At 53.4% G+C, this 12,475-nt stretch overlaps 1 pseudogene; it reads left to right on the top strand.

Annotated features, from left to right (window-relative positions):
* Window positions 1-5,882: 5,882 nt before the first annotated feature.
* LOC118022024 lies at window positions 5,883-5,979 on the top strand (annotated as a pseudogene).
* Window positions 5,980-12,475: the final 6,496 nt, after the last annotated feature.

The raw sequence follows: 12,475 nt of genomic DNA, 5'->3' as shown, positions 1-12,475 counted from the left end.
TTTGGATGCTGTTGTTCTCTTACCTGAGAAACGCAGGGGAGGGGTGGTCAGAGTCTCAACAGAGGAAGAGAGGAGGGGAGCAGGGACTGGTGAGCAGGGCGGAGGGCGGGCCAGGTAGACCCCTGATGAGGCTGACCCTCAGAGCACCTGTCAGCGGAGCCGGCCAGCCAGAGCCAGCGGGGGATCCGCAGTTGACCTTTGGAACAATTGCTCCTGATCACTGGACCTGGGCCCAACCCCTGGCCCTTCCCTCACCTCCTTGACCCCCTGGAGGCCGCCGAGGCTCCAGGCTCTTTTCTGTTACTCTTTTCTGCCCCACCGGTTGCCTTGGCAACAGCTGCTGCTGGCCCCGGGCCTCCTAAAGCCCCAGCTTAATGCAAATCCCAGGCAGGTTTGTTCTGCTCTGTTGGCTTTCAAGACAATAGAGGGAATGCTGAGCAGCGGCTCTGGTTTCAGAACCTGTCCCCAAGGACACACCGCACCCCCACGTCAGGGGGGGCACACAGGATCCCGAGGAAAGGTAAACAGGGGGCCACAGAAGCCTGGAGACTGGGAGAGCAGCTGCAGGGTAGTGGAAACGAGGAGCTTTCCTGTTAGAACCTTTCGGATCAATGCGCAGGGCGAGAGTCCACGGGGGACCCATCTGTAGTTGATTAAATAACAGTAAGCAAAGAACACGTCTTTGCCCCGTCCTGTTCCTTCATTGTTTCCTCAGTGACTGGAATGAAAACAGGCTGATCAGACCCACAGATGACACAGAGCGTGCTTCAGATGACTGGAGAGTTATTCACAACAGAGACGTTATTAGATGAGAAGAATGGGCCCAAACCAATAATTTTGAGAAATTCACTGTAGGGGAGGTTTGGCTGCAAAGAATTTGTCTAGAGGGTTCTAATCACTCACAAACCCCGTGGGAGCCAATAGGAGCCCAGGCGTCTTAGAAAGCAGCGGGGGGGGGGGGGGGCCCCCTCGGGGATGCACTGGTTTATCACCTGCTCCCTTGTCCTACCCCGGGGCTGGAACTCCCTCGGGTAATGAGTACAGTTCTTCAAAGTTGGTGGCTGATGCATTCTGAGTCCCGGTTGCAGTGCCGTATGTATGTATGTATGATTTTATTCATTTATTTGACAGAGAGAGAGAGCACAAGCAGGGGGAGAGGCAGAGGGAGAGGAAGAAGCCGACTCCCCGCTGAGCAGGGAGCCCCACGCGGGGCTCCATCCCACTGGGATCACGACCGGCGCTACCATGTGAGCCACCCAGGTGTCCCTACAGTGCCGTATTTAGAGTGTAGGTATGTCATGGTGTGACTCTGGGCTTGTTGAATGTTGTGGTTAAGAGCAAGAATTCTGGAGCCAAAATGGCTGGATTTGAATGTAGCTCTAGTGTTTATAAGCTGTGTGTCCTTGAAACAGTTACCTACCCTCTCTGTGTGTCTGTTGTCTCCTCTCTACAATGGAGATAACACTCCTAGGACTGAGCACCTGGTGCATAGTAAACATTTGTCAGTGGTTTTCACTGGTTATCAGTGACTCAGCTGTGTGCTTTTAAAAGCTTCAGGAGTTATTTTTGCCTTGGAGGGCCCTGGACTCTGAATGCCTGGCCAGCCTCCATATGCTTGGACAACTCAACCTCCAAACTCCCAGCTGCCCTGATATCATCAGGCTGTGCACATTAGCGGTAAGGTCCATACCCAGGGAGCTCCGTCAGTTAGAGGGACCAATGACCCTCTCTCTCCCCAGCACAGCCTGAGCCTACAAGCTCCCAGCCCACATGATGGCCCTTGGTGGGACCCACTAATGAGAGGGCTGTCCCCCTGTGGGTGGGTCCACAGCGACCCACTATTCTGAGGTCCCATGGGTGCCAGGAAAGCATATTTTCCACCCCAGCTCCACACCCAGCCTGGGCTGGAGCAATGGGAAGTCACAGTCTTTATCTGTGTTCCCAAGTCTTGGGAGGACTGGAGAGGGCCCGACCCAACAGGGATGTAACATTATATAAAGGTCCGCTTGTCCTGTCCTCACCCAGTCCCTCGATTTGTCTGAATCAGCCCCACACACTACCTCATCCAAGGCCTTTCTCATTACACACAGCAGCACAGATTTCAGGAGCCCCTGGAACCCTAGCCATCCACCCCAACGTGTCAGAGAACTGATTTACACAATGCTTTGCAAGAATGCAGGCCACTGTTCCTGGGAGAGCCATGCCCACAAACCCCAAACAGAGTCAGAGCAACTGAAACTAGGCTTGAAAAAAAAAACCCGTGCTGGAAAACTGCCATACCTCACCTTAAAAACTGCATACCGTCTCGTCCCATCAGTGTGGCCCCATTCTTATTTCCCTTACATGTTATTTATTTTACGGACACTGGGAAGGTGTAACGCCAGATGCTGGCTGTCCTGAGGGCTTTGCAAACAGTGACTCATTTGATCCTCGTAGCAGTTTAGTGAAGTGGATGCCGTAATTATCTCCATTCCCATTTTCAGAGGGGAAACTGAGGCACGGAGCAGTTAAGAAACATGCTCAAGGTATATCGCCAGTAAGTATCCAAGTCGGGATTCACACCGGGGCGGCAGGCTCCATGGTTCCTGGCTTTTCATTCTGCCCTTCTGGTCTGCATTTCCCACAGGTAGCCTGGAATCTTCTAGAAAGTGCAGATAGCGTCTTCACAAACACATCTTACAGTGGGTACTACTGAAGGCAATCAACAAGCGGCTTGTAGGGTGTTGGTAGCCATTAACGCTAGCGGCAGTGACGACTCCGGGCCTGGGAAGCAGGAGAAACCAGCTCTTACAGCTGGCCCCAGGGGAAGGGCTGGCACGGTGATGCCTGCTCCATGGGGAGGCCTTCCTGGGGCTCTGCCTGACCTCTCCAAGACCTGCAGTCCACCCCGCCCCACCGGCTTCCCCCCGCGGGGAAAACAGCATCTCGTCTCTCATTGTTCTTGGAGGAAGTATGGCCCCCGAGTGAGCCTCCTCGCTGGAGAAGCTGAGCTGGGCAGGACAAGAGCCGGCTCCCAGTGATGGTGCCAGCGGCTTGCACGGCTGCACCCCGGCGCTGGGTGCATTTTGAGGGGGCTGCCGGCATCTCGTGGGTTCCAATGACTGCCCTCTCACACACGTGTTCATAGCAAGCCTGCAAAAGTAGGTAGGGCAGGATTTTAAGGGTTTTACTGCAACCATTTTACAGAAGAACACTCAGGTGCAGGGTTTTGATCTAGGGCATGGCACCCACGCGGACTCTCATTCTGGCGCTTTCCATCTAGCACCTCACTGGGGGTGTGAGGGTGCCCCGAAGGAGAAAGGGGAACCAGGAGGGAATGGCTCAAGCTTGAGAGCGAGCACCCCTTGAAACGTGGGGCCAGGGCACCCCACCTGCCTCACCTCGTCCCAGTGTCCTAGGGCCCTTCTGTCCTGCCTCACAGCCAGGACCCTGTGGTCACCAGCTCAGTCATCCCCCTTATCTACTCCAAGGAGAGCCCCCAAAACCAGCAACTATTCCGTCTCTCCCGGAGCCCATCTGCTCTGCTAGATCCCAGGATGCCCCTGGCCAGAGCTGCTTTTAGAGAAAACCAAGGGATGCTCAGCAACTGTGGGTCTGGGAGGGAGGACCTGGGGACCTTGGGAGGCGCCCCGGAGAGAGTCTGGCACGCACTGGGAGCCGCCAGAAATCGGCCTGCTCTCCGGCCACTGAGTGACAGCCTCACCGTGGGCACAGCTGGGACCACATGGCGGAGAAACGGGAGAGCGGGAGCCAGGGAGACTGGTGTCCCCAGGGGGCTTAGCGAAGCCATTCTGAAGCCAGTTTCCTGGGCCTCCCACACTTGCTTGTGACCCGGGAGGCACTGGGTGCAGGGAGGTGAGGAGGAGGAGGACAGCTCAGGGGTAGCTGGGTCAGCCAAAGGAAGGGGGGACAGCAGAGTAGGTGGACTCCTGGGGGCAGGGGAGGGGAGAGAGCGCGCAGAATGATGACTCCACTTTCCAGGCTGGAAAATCTCACACAGGGACGCTAAGTAATTGCCCTCACGGATGACTTAAGCTGCCTAATTAAGTGGCATCTTTGTAAGCGGCTCCATGAGGAGCGAGCCTGCTGCCAGGGGTCTGAGACACTGTGGCGCAGAGTTTAGGGGTAAATCGCCCCATCTCACTACCCTCTTTCTGTGCAGATGACTGCGCCAGGCTACTGCCATCTGGACTGCAGAGGCCACGGAGAAAAGGAGGAAACCCTTGGGGACGGAAGAAGAAAGCCTTCTCTCTCAAGCAGTGGCCGGCCCAGCCCCCAGCATCCACCCTCCCTTGACCCCTCCCATTCCTGGCTGCACCCCCTGCATGAAAGGGGCCTGCTCGCTCTCCGATGCAGCCAACGCCAGGCCTGTTTGCGAGGAGTCTCGAATTTTACTTCAGGTCTGATGTGACACCGCGGCCTCCATTGGCCCTCACTTCCTCTGATGTCACACATTCTTCTCCTGACCTGGTGGCCCAGCCCCCGGCCTAACCGCCTCCCTCCTCCACAGTTTGTCCCCAGCCTCCCACCTCACTGCGGTTCTGTCTGTCCTCATGCTCACTGCCCGCCCCCACCACCCAAGATAGGGGAGGAAAGCCGCAGGGTGACAAAGAGGGGAAGGCCCAGGGCGGGAGAGCAGAGGAAGCTGGGAGGGAGGGAGGGAGACTCCCGCCCCAGGCCTCAGGCCTCACCGCACCCCTCCTGAGGGCTGCCCAGCCTCACCTGACCGGTGTCCCCTGCTGGGCCGGCTTTCTCCTCCTGCCGGGGTTGGCAAGCTTCACTCCGGAGGCCCTGAAGAGCTCACCCCACAGTTTCTGAGAATCTCGGGAGGATGCTAGCGTGTGGCTCAAACACATGGCCTTCTGCGTTTGTTTCTCGATGCTTTACAGAGATACGTGAAGTACCCATCTAAGCCATTAGACATAACTTAAGAGGACGATGACCCAGTTACCACCCTCCAGTGGCCTGCTTGAAGTCTGGGGAGGCGAGCTGCCACACGGGGTGGCCGGGGGGGGGGGGGGGGGCGGTGCTGGGCCTGGAATGTGCTCTCTGACCCCCAGGCATCGGGGCCCCCAGCCGAGCTCCCCAGGGGCGAGCGGCACGTGTGGCGGTGTGTCCCCGGAGAGGCCCCAAGGCGCAGACACGGGGAACTTTCAAGGGCTGGGTCTGGACCGAGGCCTTTCCGGGTCACAGTGGCTGGGAGAGCCAGCCTCCCGGCGGGAAATGCACTAAGCTGGAGGTCTGCGCAGCCGGCGGCCGGGGGAGGGGGTGGCAGGCGTAGCTAAAGGCTTCCTGGGAACAATGAGCCGGCTGCTTTCACCTGCTGTCCTCTGGCCAGACAGCTGTGGGACAGGAACGAGCCGCGAGCTGGGCCAGGGGTGGAGGGGAGGCTGGCTCCAGCCCGTGTGGCCCGCGTCGCAGGCAAACCCTCTGGAATGTGGCTGAGACTCGGGCTGGAGCCTTTGCGGCAGGACTCACAGCCGCCAAACGCCTGTCTCGGGCCTAGTTCCTGCTGGTTCGACCGCCCATTCTCTTGGTTATGTAAGTGGAGCTCTAGGGGCCGAGGTCTGTTCCGGGAGCCCCCCCAGGCCACGCGGGCAACAACTGCTCATCAGCACCCCCAGGAGGCAAAGGCAAACAGGTGACCTGTGACAAACGAGGCTTCGAGGCCTTCCCTGCGTATCTCGCCGGTTCCCGGAGTCACGCCCCTGAGGCTCAGAGCTCTTCCTCTTTGTATAGTTGCCCAACTGCATCGGGACGTCTTCAAGTCCTTGTCTGATAGTCTCAGAACTCAGGGAAGATGCTATCGGGGCTACTCCAAAGTGATTGCAGTTTGCGTTTATTTCTTGATGCTTCATATATAGGAAGCACCAAGCTAGGCCACTAGAAATAAGTGCTCAAATGGTAACCACCCAGACGTGATTAGCCTGGATCCTGGGTGAGGATGACACACAAATTCGAGAAGCGTTCCATATTTTTGGATGTGCTAACTAATCTTAATCATTTTGTAATATATACATATATTTTGCTATATATATATATATAAATCTCTACTTTGTACACCTTAAATGTATACAGTATTATATGACAATTATATAATTGGGGGGGACGAGAGAAAGAGAAAACTCAAGAGGAAAGGGACAGAATCGCCCCTTTCCAGGGGCTTGCTGGAGGATTTGGAGAGGCGAGCTGATGAGCGGAGCTGACCTCAGGCAGGCTCCCGCAGGGAGCCCACAGACCCGCAGGAGGGGGGATTCACCCAGGCCTGGGCTCAGGGCCGCTGATATCAAAGCCGGAAGCCAAGAGGTAGGAATCTGGCTTTGGAAAGAGGAATGTGAATTGCCCAAATGCCCACAGGAGGAAGAATGGGCACAGTTCTCTTTTGTGTGTGTGTGTGTGTGTGTGGTCTTATTACTTTTTATTTTTATTATTATTTTTTAATTTTTTTCTATTAACATATAATGTACTATTTGTTTCAGGGGTACAGGTCTGTGATTCATCAGTCTTACACAATTCACAGCACTCCTCATACCCTCCTCAATGTCCATCACCCAGCCACCCCATCCCTCCCACCCCCCACCATTCCAGCAACCCTCAGTCTGTTTCCTGAGATTAAGAGTCTCTTATGGTTTGTCTCCCTCTCTGGTTTCATCTTGTTTCATTTTTCCCTCCTTTCCCCTATGATCCTCTATCTTGTTTCACAAATTCCTCATATCAGTGAGATCATATGATACTTGTCTTTCCCTGATTGACTTATTTTGCTTAGCATAATACCCTCTAATTCCATCCCCGTCATTGCAAATGGCAAGATTTCAATTTCTGATGGCTGCATAATATTCCTGTGTGTGTGTGTGTGTGTGTGTATCACATCTTCTTTATCCATTCATCTGTCGATGGACATCTTGGCTCTTTCCACAGTTTGGCTATTGTGGACATTGCTGTTATAAACATTGGGGTGCACATACCCCTTCGGATCCCTACATTTGTATCTTTGGGGTAAATACCCAGTAGTGCAATTGCTGGGTCATGGGGTAGCTCTATTTTCAATTTTTTGGGGAACCTCCATACTGTTTTCCAGAGTGGCTGCACCAGCTTGCATTCCCACCAACAGTGTAGGAGGGTTCCCCTTTCTCCACATCCCCGCCAACATCTGTCGTTTCCTGACTTGTTAATTTTAGCCATTCTGACTAGTGTGAGGTGGTATCTCATTGAGGTTTTGATTTGGATTTCTCTGATGCCAAATGATGTTGAGCACTTTTTCATGTGTCTGTTGGCCATTTGGATGTCTTCTTTGCAGAAATGTCTGTTCATGTCTTCTGCCCATTTCTTGATTGGATCATTTGTTCTTTGGGTGTTGAGTTTGATAAGTTCTTTATAGATTTTGGCTACTAGCCCTTTATCTGATATGTCATTTGCAAATATCTTCTCCCATTCCGTTGGTTGTCTTTTGGTTTTGTTGACTGTTTCTTTTGCTGTGCAAAAGCTCTGTATCTTGATGAAGTCCCAATAGTTCATTTTTGCCCTTGCTTCCCCTGCCTTTGATGATGTTTCTAGGAAGAAGTTGCTGCGGCTGAGGTTGAAGAGGTTGCTGCCTGTGTTCTCCTCAAGGATTTTGATGGATTCCTGTCTGACATTTAGGTCTTTCATCCCTTTTGAGTCTATTTTTGTGTGTGGTGTAAGGAAATGGTCCAGCTTCGTTCTTCTGCATGTGGATAGAATGGGTTCTAACCCTGGGGGCGAAAGGAAGCCCATCTCCAGAAACTACCCACCCCCCGGCTCTGCCATTCCTAAAGTACCCATTAAATGGGATTAAGATCTTTTTCTCATTCCTGAAATAATTCGTCCATATCTACAGTTGAAAATTTAGAAACCACAAATGAGCAAGCAGAAGAAAATGCAAATCATATGTATTGTCACCCACGGCAACACGTTGTCCTTCCAGTCTTTTTTCTCTGCGAGAGCATGGTCTTGCTAAATTGCCATTTGTGAAGTAGAGCAGTGATTTAGGGTGCGCTCATCTTAGATTGTGCTCTTGTTGCATGTGCTAGAAGGCGGCTCAGTGACGGTGATGACCCCTTTTGTGCACAGGAGGCCTGGGAAGAGCCACTCTTCGGGAGAGATGACGGTCACTTGTCACGCAATCCCTTGGATTTACCATCAACCAGGGCATCTTTGCACAAAGTAAAGGCAAGTCCCCCCACCCCTACTTCCCCTCCCCCACCCCGTCACCGCCCATTCCCACCCATCTTCCCTTGGCTCTCCCAGCTGCGCGTGTGTGACACCACGTGGAAAGGGAGGCATATTTAGAATACTCCTAGTCACCTCCCTGCCTCTCATCTAACCATCCGGTTCAACAGTAGTGAACCCAGAGGGGCAGGAGGACATAGGAAAATAGCCGTGTGTACCCAGATGTGGCCCCTGACCTCCAGAAAATGCCCGTCGTGGGGGAGGCGGCACACAGATGAAACACAGCTGTGCAGCGTGTGATGGAGTGTGCTCATGGCCTTGCATAACGCAAGCCCAAGAGGGATTGAGAAATACTCCGGTCCTGGTGGCCCCAGCCACTTTTATGCCACAGATGAGAAGCCCGGTTCCAGAAATGGACTTATCCAAAGGCCTCCTGCAAAGCCCCAAGATGTTTGTTTCTGAGCCTTGTATAATTTCTTAGCAGTTTTTGTGCCTCTGGTTTGAGACCAGACGCATCAGACACATTCTTAGTGAGTTCATGGTAAATCACAGTTACTCACAGCATCTTCCTCCGAAAGGCAAAATCGCCCAGAGCAAGTTAGAGGAGGCGGGACCTTCTCCTACCCCAAAGGGTTAAGTGGGGGCCAGTGATGTAAGCGCCTATCCCACCAGCTTTGGACAGGAAAAGAACTCTGGGGCTGTTTTTCTTCTCTGAAAGCCAATCCCAGTGGAGTCGCTGGGGTTTTTAAAACCAAATGTCTTTACGGCTTGAAATGAATAACCATGACCTCAGCCGTCACACACGCAGCTCCCACTGCTGTACATTTAGCATCGCCTCGCTCCGGGCGTCCTGCAAATAACCCACGTCTGGGGGGCACATGTGGGGAGGACGGGCGGCCGTCAGGAACGGTTTTACTGGGAAGGCCTGAGACTCCAGCCCCGTGAACGTTACAGTCATCTGGGAGCGATTTCCCACACCCAGTAAAGCCAGACGCTGGATCCGCCTGCGCTCTTGCAGACTGTCAAGAGGGACTCACTTTTATTGCTTTGATGCGGGTCTCTGAACCACATCAATTACAACCCCTTTGTGTTACCTGTGGGGGGTGTGAGATGAAATGATGACAGTCTCGTTGTGGTGGGACAGTCCCCAGATTGTATGGAGATGGAGTCCCGCATTCACTGAAAACGGAGGAAGGAGAAATTTGTATTCTAGACTCCGCAAACCATCACCCCCCGCCCCAGGCACAAACGGCTAAGCTCCACGGGCAGCTCCCCGCATCAGGAGCTGTGGGCTGAGTTCACTCGTAACTTTGCGGCGATGGGCTTGGAGACCTACGTCCCGAACCTAATGCAGAGAGGCACGGAAGCAACATACTGCTGTTTATGGTTATTATTCCTCACGGCGTATGAAGAGTGTCGTTGTATTAACCAGCCTCACGGAGACCATGAAACACCCAGTGGACCCACCAGAGCTTCTCCCATGAATTTGCTCCGTGACCTTGGGCACGTCCCAGACATTGAATCTCAGTTTCCTCTGTTGCTGGATTAAGGGTGTAGAAGATCTGAATGTCCCTCCATCTCTAACTCTCTAGGACTCTGAGCACCTTTATGAGATGTGGGAAATAAAATGATTAGCCAATAAAGTCACCCGTGATTTGAGAAATTTCTTCGTACCATACGTAGGAGTGAGCAGGGTGGGCTGTGCACTACCCAGAGCATTTTAGACAGAAAGGCCTAGGCTTTCCAGAGTCCACAAGGACGGCTGTAAATGCACTAACCAGCATCTGGGCACAGGATGGAATTTGGATTCTAAACCACAGATTCCTCTAAAGGAAGGCCTCTAACGAGCTGCTTTATGATGCAGCAGGGGCTCCAGCCTTCGCAGTAACCCCCCAGGACAGGAGCCAAGGTTGTGTGGTGGAAAAGTACATGGAGCAGAATAGCCTCTCTGCAGCCTCACAGTATGGGCCTGACTCAGGGCGGGGGTAGGGGTCCTGACACCCCCCACCCCCACCCTCAGGAGGCTCATCGGCCATGACAGTCCCATCAAATCCCAGAAAAAAAGGAAGTTTGCAACCAGGAGCTTGCAAACTGTCTACTCTCTCACTCTCTTTTGTTTTCTGCGAGTGACTGATGGATACCCTACGAGGAAGGTCAGTCTGATAAGTCATTTCCTCCTCTGGAGGCACTAGACTCACCTCTGATTCACCTCGCACAAGTCTGCTCAGAACCAGACGGTGCGTGCTTTTCCTGAGCTGTGATCTCGCGTGCTTCTTGACTGGGGCCCCACAGGTCCTGTTGCGCACACAGGAAGCCCGGGGCTGGGGGCTCAGTCCCCATCCCATTTCTCTGCTCATACCTGGAGGCAGAGGTGGTGCCTGGAACGGATCCCACTCATCTCCAGTTTCCGCTCCGAGGGACAGGAGGATAGGCTGCCCCCTGCACAGGAGCGTGGCATCCAGCCCACCGGGTGGACGGGACCATTCGGGACCAGACCCCACCGCCTGGCATTCCAAAGGAGTTCAGCAGCAGCTCTCCCCAGGCTTTCCACTCACCCAGCCATGAACATCACACCCTGAGAAAAATGCAAAGGGCATTTTCCTCTTAAAAAAGGTCTTACCTGTCCACCAAACACATTTCTTGCAGACTTACTTCCAAGGCCTGGTGGAGGGGATTGCAACTGACAGCCTAGAAGAAAGAAAGAAGACTGTCCATAGTGTGCCTTTTTTCTCTCCTGTGGGGCTGTGGACACGCATGTCACACACACACACACACGCAACTCGTAGTGACCATGCCTTAGCAGTCCCGTCAGGACAAGCAGCCGCAATGAGGAACAGAATGAGTCTCGGCGAAGACAGAAGCACATCGGGAACTCCAGTTCTGCTAGGAGACCAGGTGGCAACTCCACCCGCATCCCATAGAGGACGCTGTCCATATGCACAGAGACCAACTGCGCTGCCCATTAGCACCTGTCATTCCATGAATCCTTACTGACGGTCTGCAAAATGGACCTGCTGTGGTCTGTCTGCCCACAGTATGGCCTGAACTGGCCCGAGGCTCCCATCAGGCTGTCAGGGGGCGCTTTCCAGGATGCGCCGAGCTCACAGCGAATGCCCCTGAAAAGTCCTGGCAGGTGGTTGCCTGGAGGACTGAGATGCTGGAGAGGAATGGGGGGCGGGGGTGGAGTGGGGTGGAGGGTCTCTGCAGATTTGCCCGTCTCTGAAGGGGCCTCAGCAGGGCTGTGCTGGGGGACCCAGGGACAGCGCAGAAACTTCCAAAGCCCCTGCTGAATCTCACATTTCATGATAATGACCCCCCACCACCTGGGCACCGAGGAGCAGCCTAGGAGCAGACATCTCTGTAAGTAAAAATGTGGCATGATCCAAGAGAAAAGAGTGGCTAAGGAGGAAAGGGGGCCTGGGGCCACTTCTCAGCCTTCCGCTTTGCTTCGAGAGACCACTGAGGCAGCTAGCGAAGAGGGGACCATGTGTCACCGTCACGGGACCCACGTGCACATGTGAACTCTGGAGGGTTTCCCTTCCTGAATTTTCCCCTTTCCCTATTCAAACTTTGTGCCTTAGTATCCCTGAGCAAAAATAGCAAGACTATTAATAGTTACATATGTGTATCAAAGCAAGTCGTTGTACACTTCAGACTTACACAATGTTACATGTCAATTATATCCCAATAAAGCTGGAAAAAATTTCAAAGAATATTAATAGCAACATTTATTGGGTACTTCGTGGGTGCCAGGCACATTTATTATTAACTTATTTAATCCCAAGGGAGAGGCCCAAGGCATGGGGGAAATCAGAAATAGCCTGCACATTGTTCTGGCTTTTGTTGGGAGAATTGGAGAACGTCTGGAAAAACGTGCAGGGAGGATTTCCCCTTGACAAAAGACTGATCTGGCCTGTAAGGAAGGAAGCAACGGGGAGAGAGTAGGAATGAGGGAGAGGATCCGTGGTTTCTGGGGCAGGAGGAGACAGGGGAATCTGCGCCCACTTTCCTGGCTCTTCTGAGGGGGAGAGGAAAATGGCAACAGGCAAGACTCCCTCCACCTCAAGCCTGACAGGGAAGCACTGGGCTGAAATGGCCACTGGACTGGATGGATGGTGAGTGTCTCAACTGCTCCTACAGAGACTGAGCATCAAGGGCTATAGCACTGCCCCCCCAAGGCTTTTGCACTAAACAAGACCCCAAGTATACGCCACAATCTTTGGATGGGCAAAGCCCAGGAAGGGTTGAAGTTAAGTTTCCCAGCAGCCTGGCAGAAGGTGGGAATAAA

This window comes from Mirounga leonina, unplaced genomic scaffold (assembly GCF_011800145.1).
Source record: "Mirounga leonina isolate KUSES-001 unplaced genomic scaffold, KU_Mleo_1.0 Mir_175, whole genome shotgun sequence".
NCBI classification, from domain to species: domain Eukaryota; kingdom Metazoa; phylum Chordata; class Mammalia; order Carnivora; family Phocidae; genus Mirounga; species Mirounga leonina.
The sequence above is the reverse complement of the archived record's forward strand: the minus strand, read 5'-3'. Positions and strand labels throughout refer to the sequence as shown.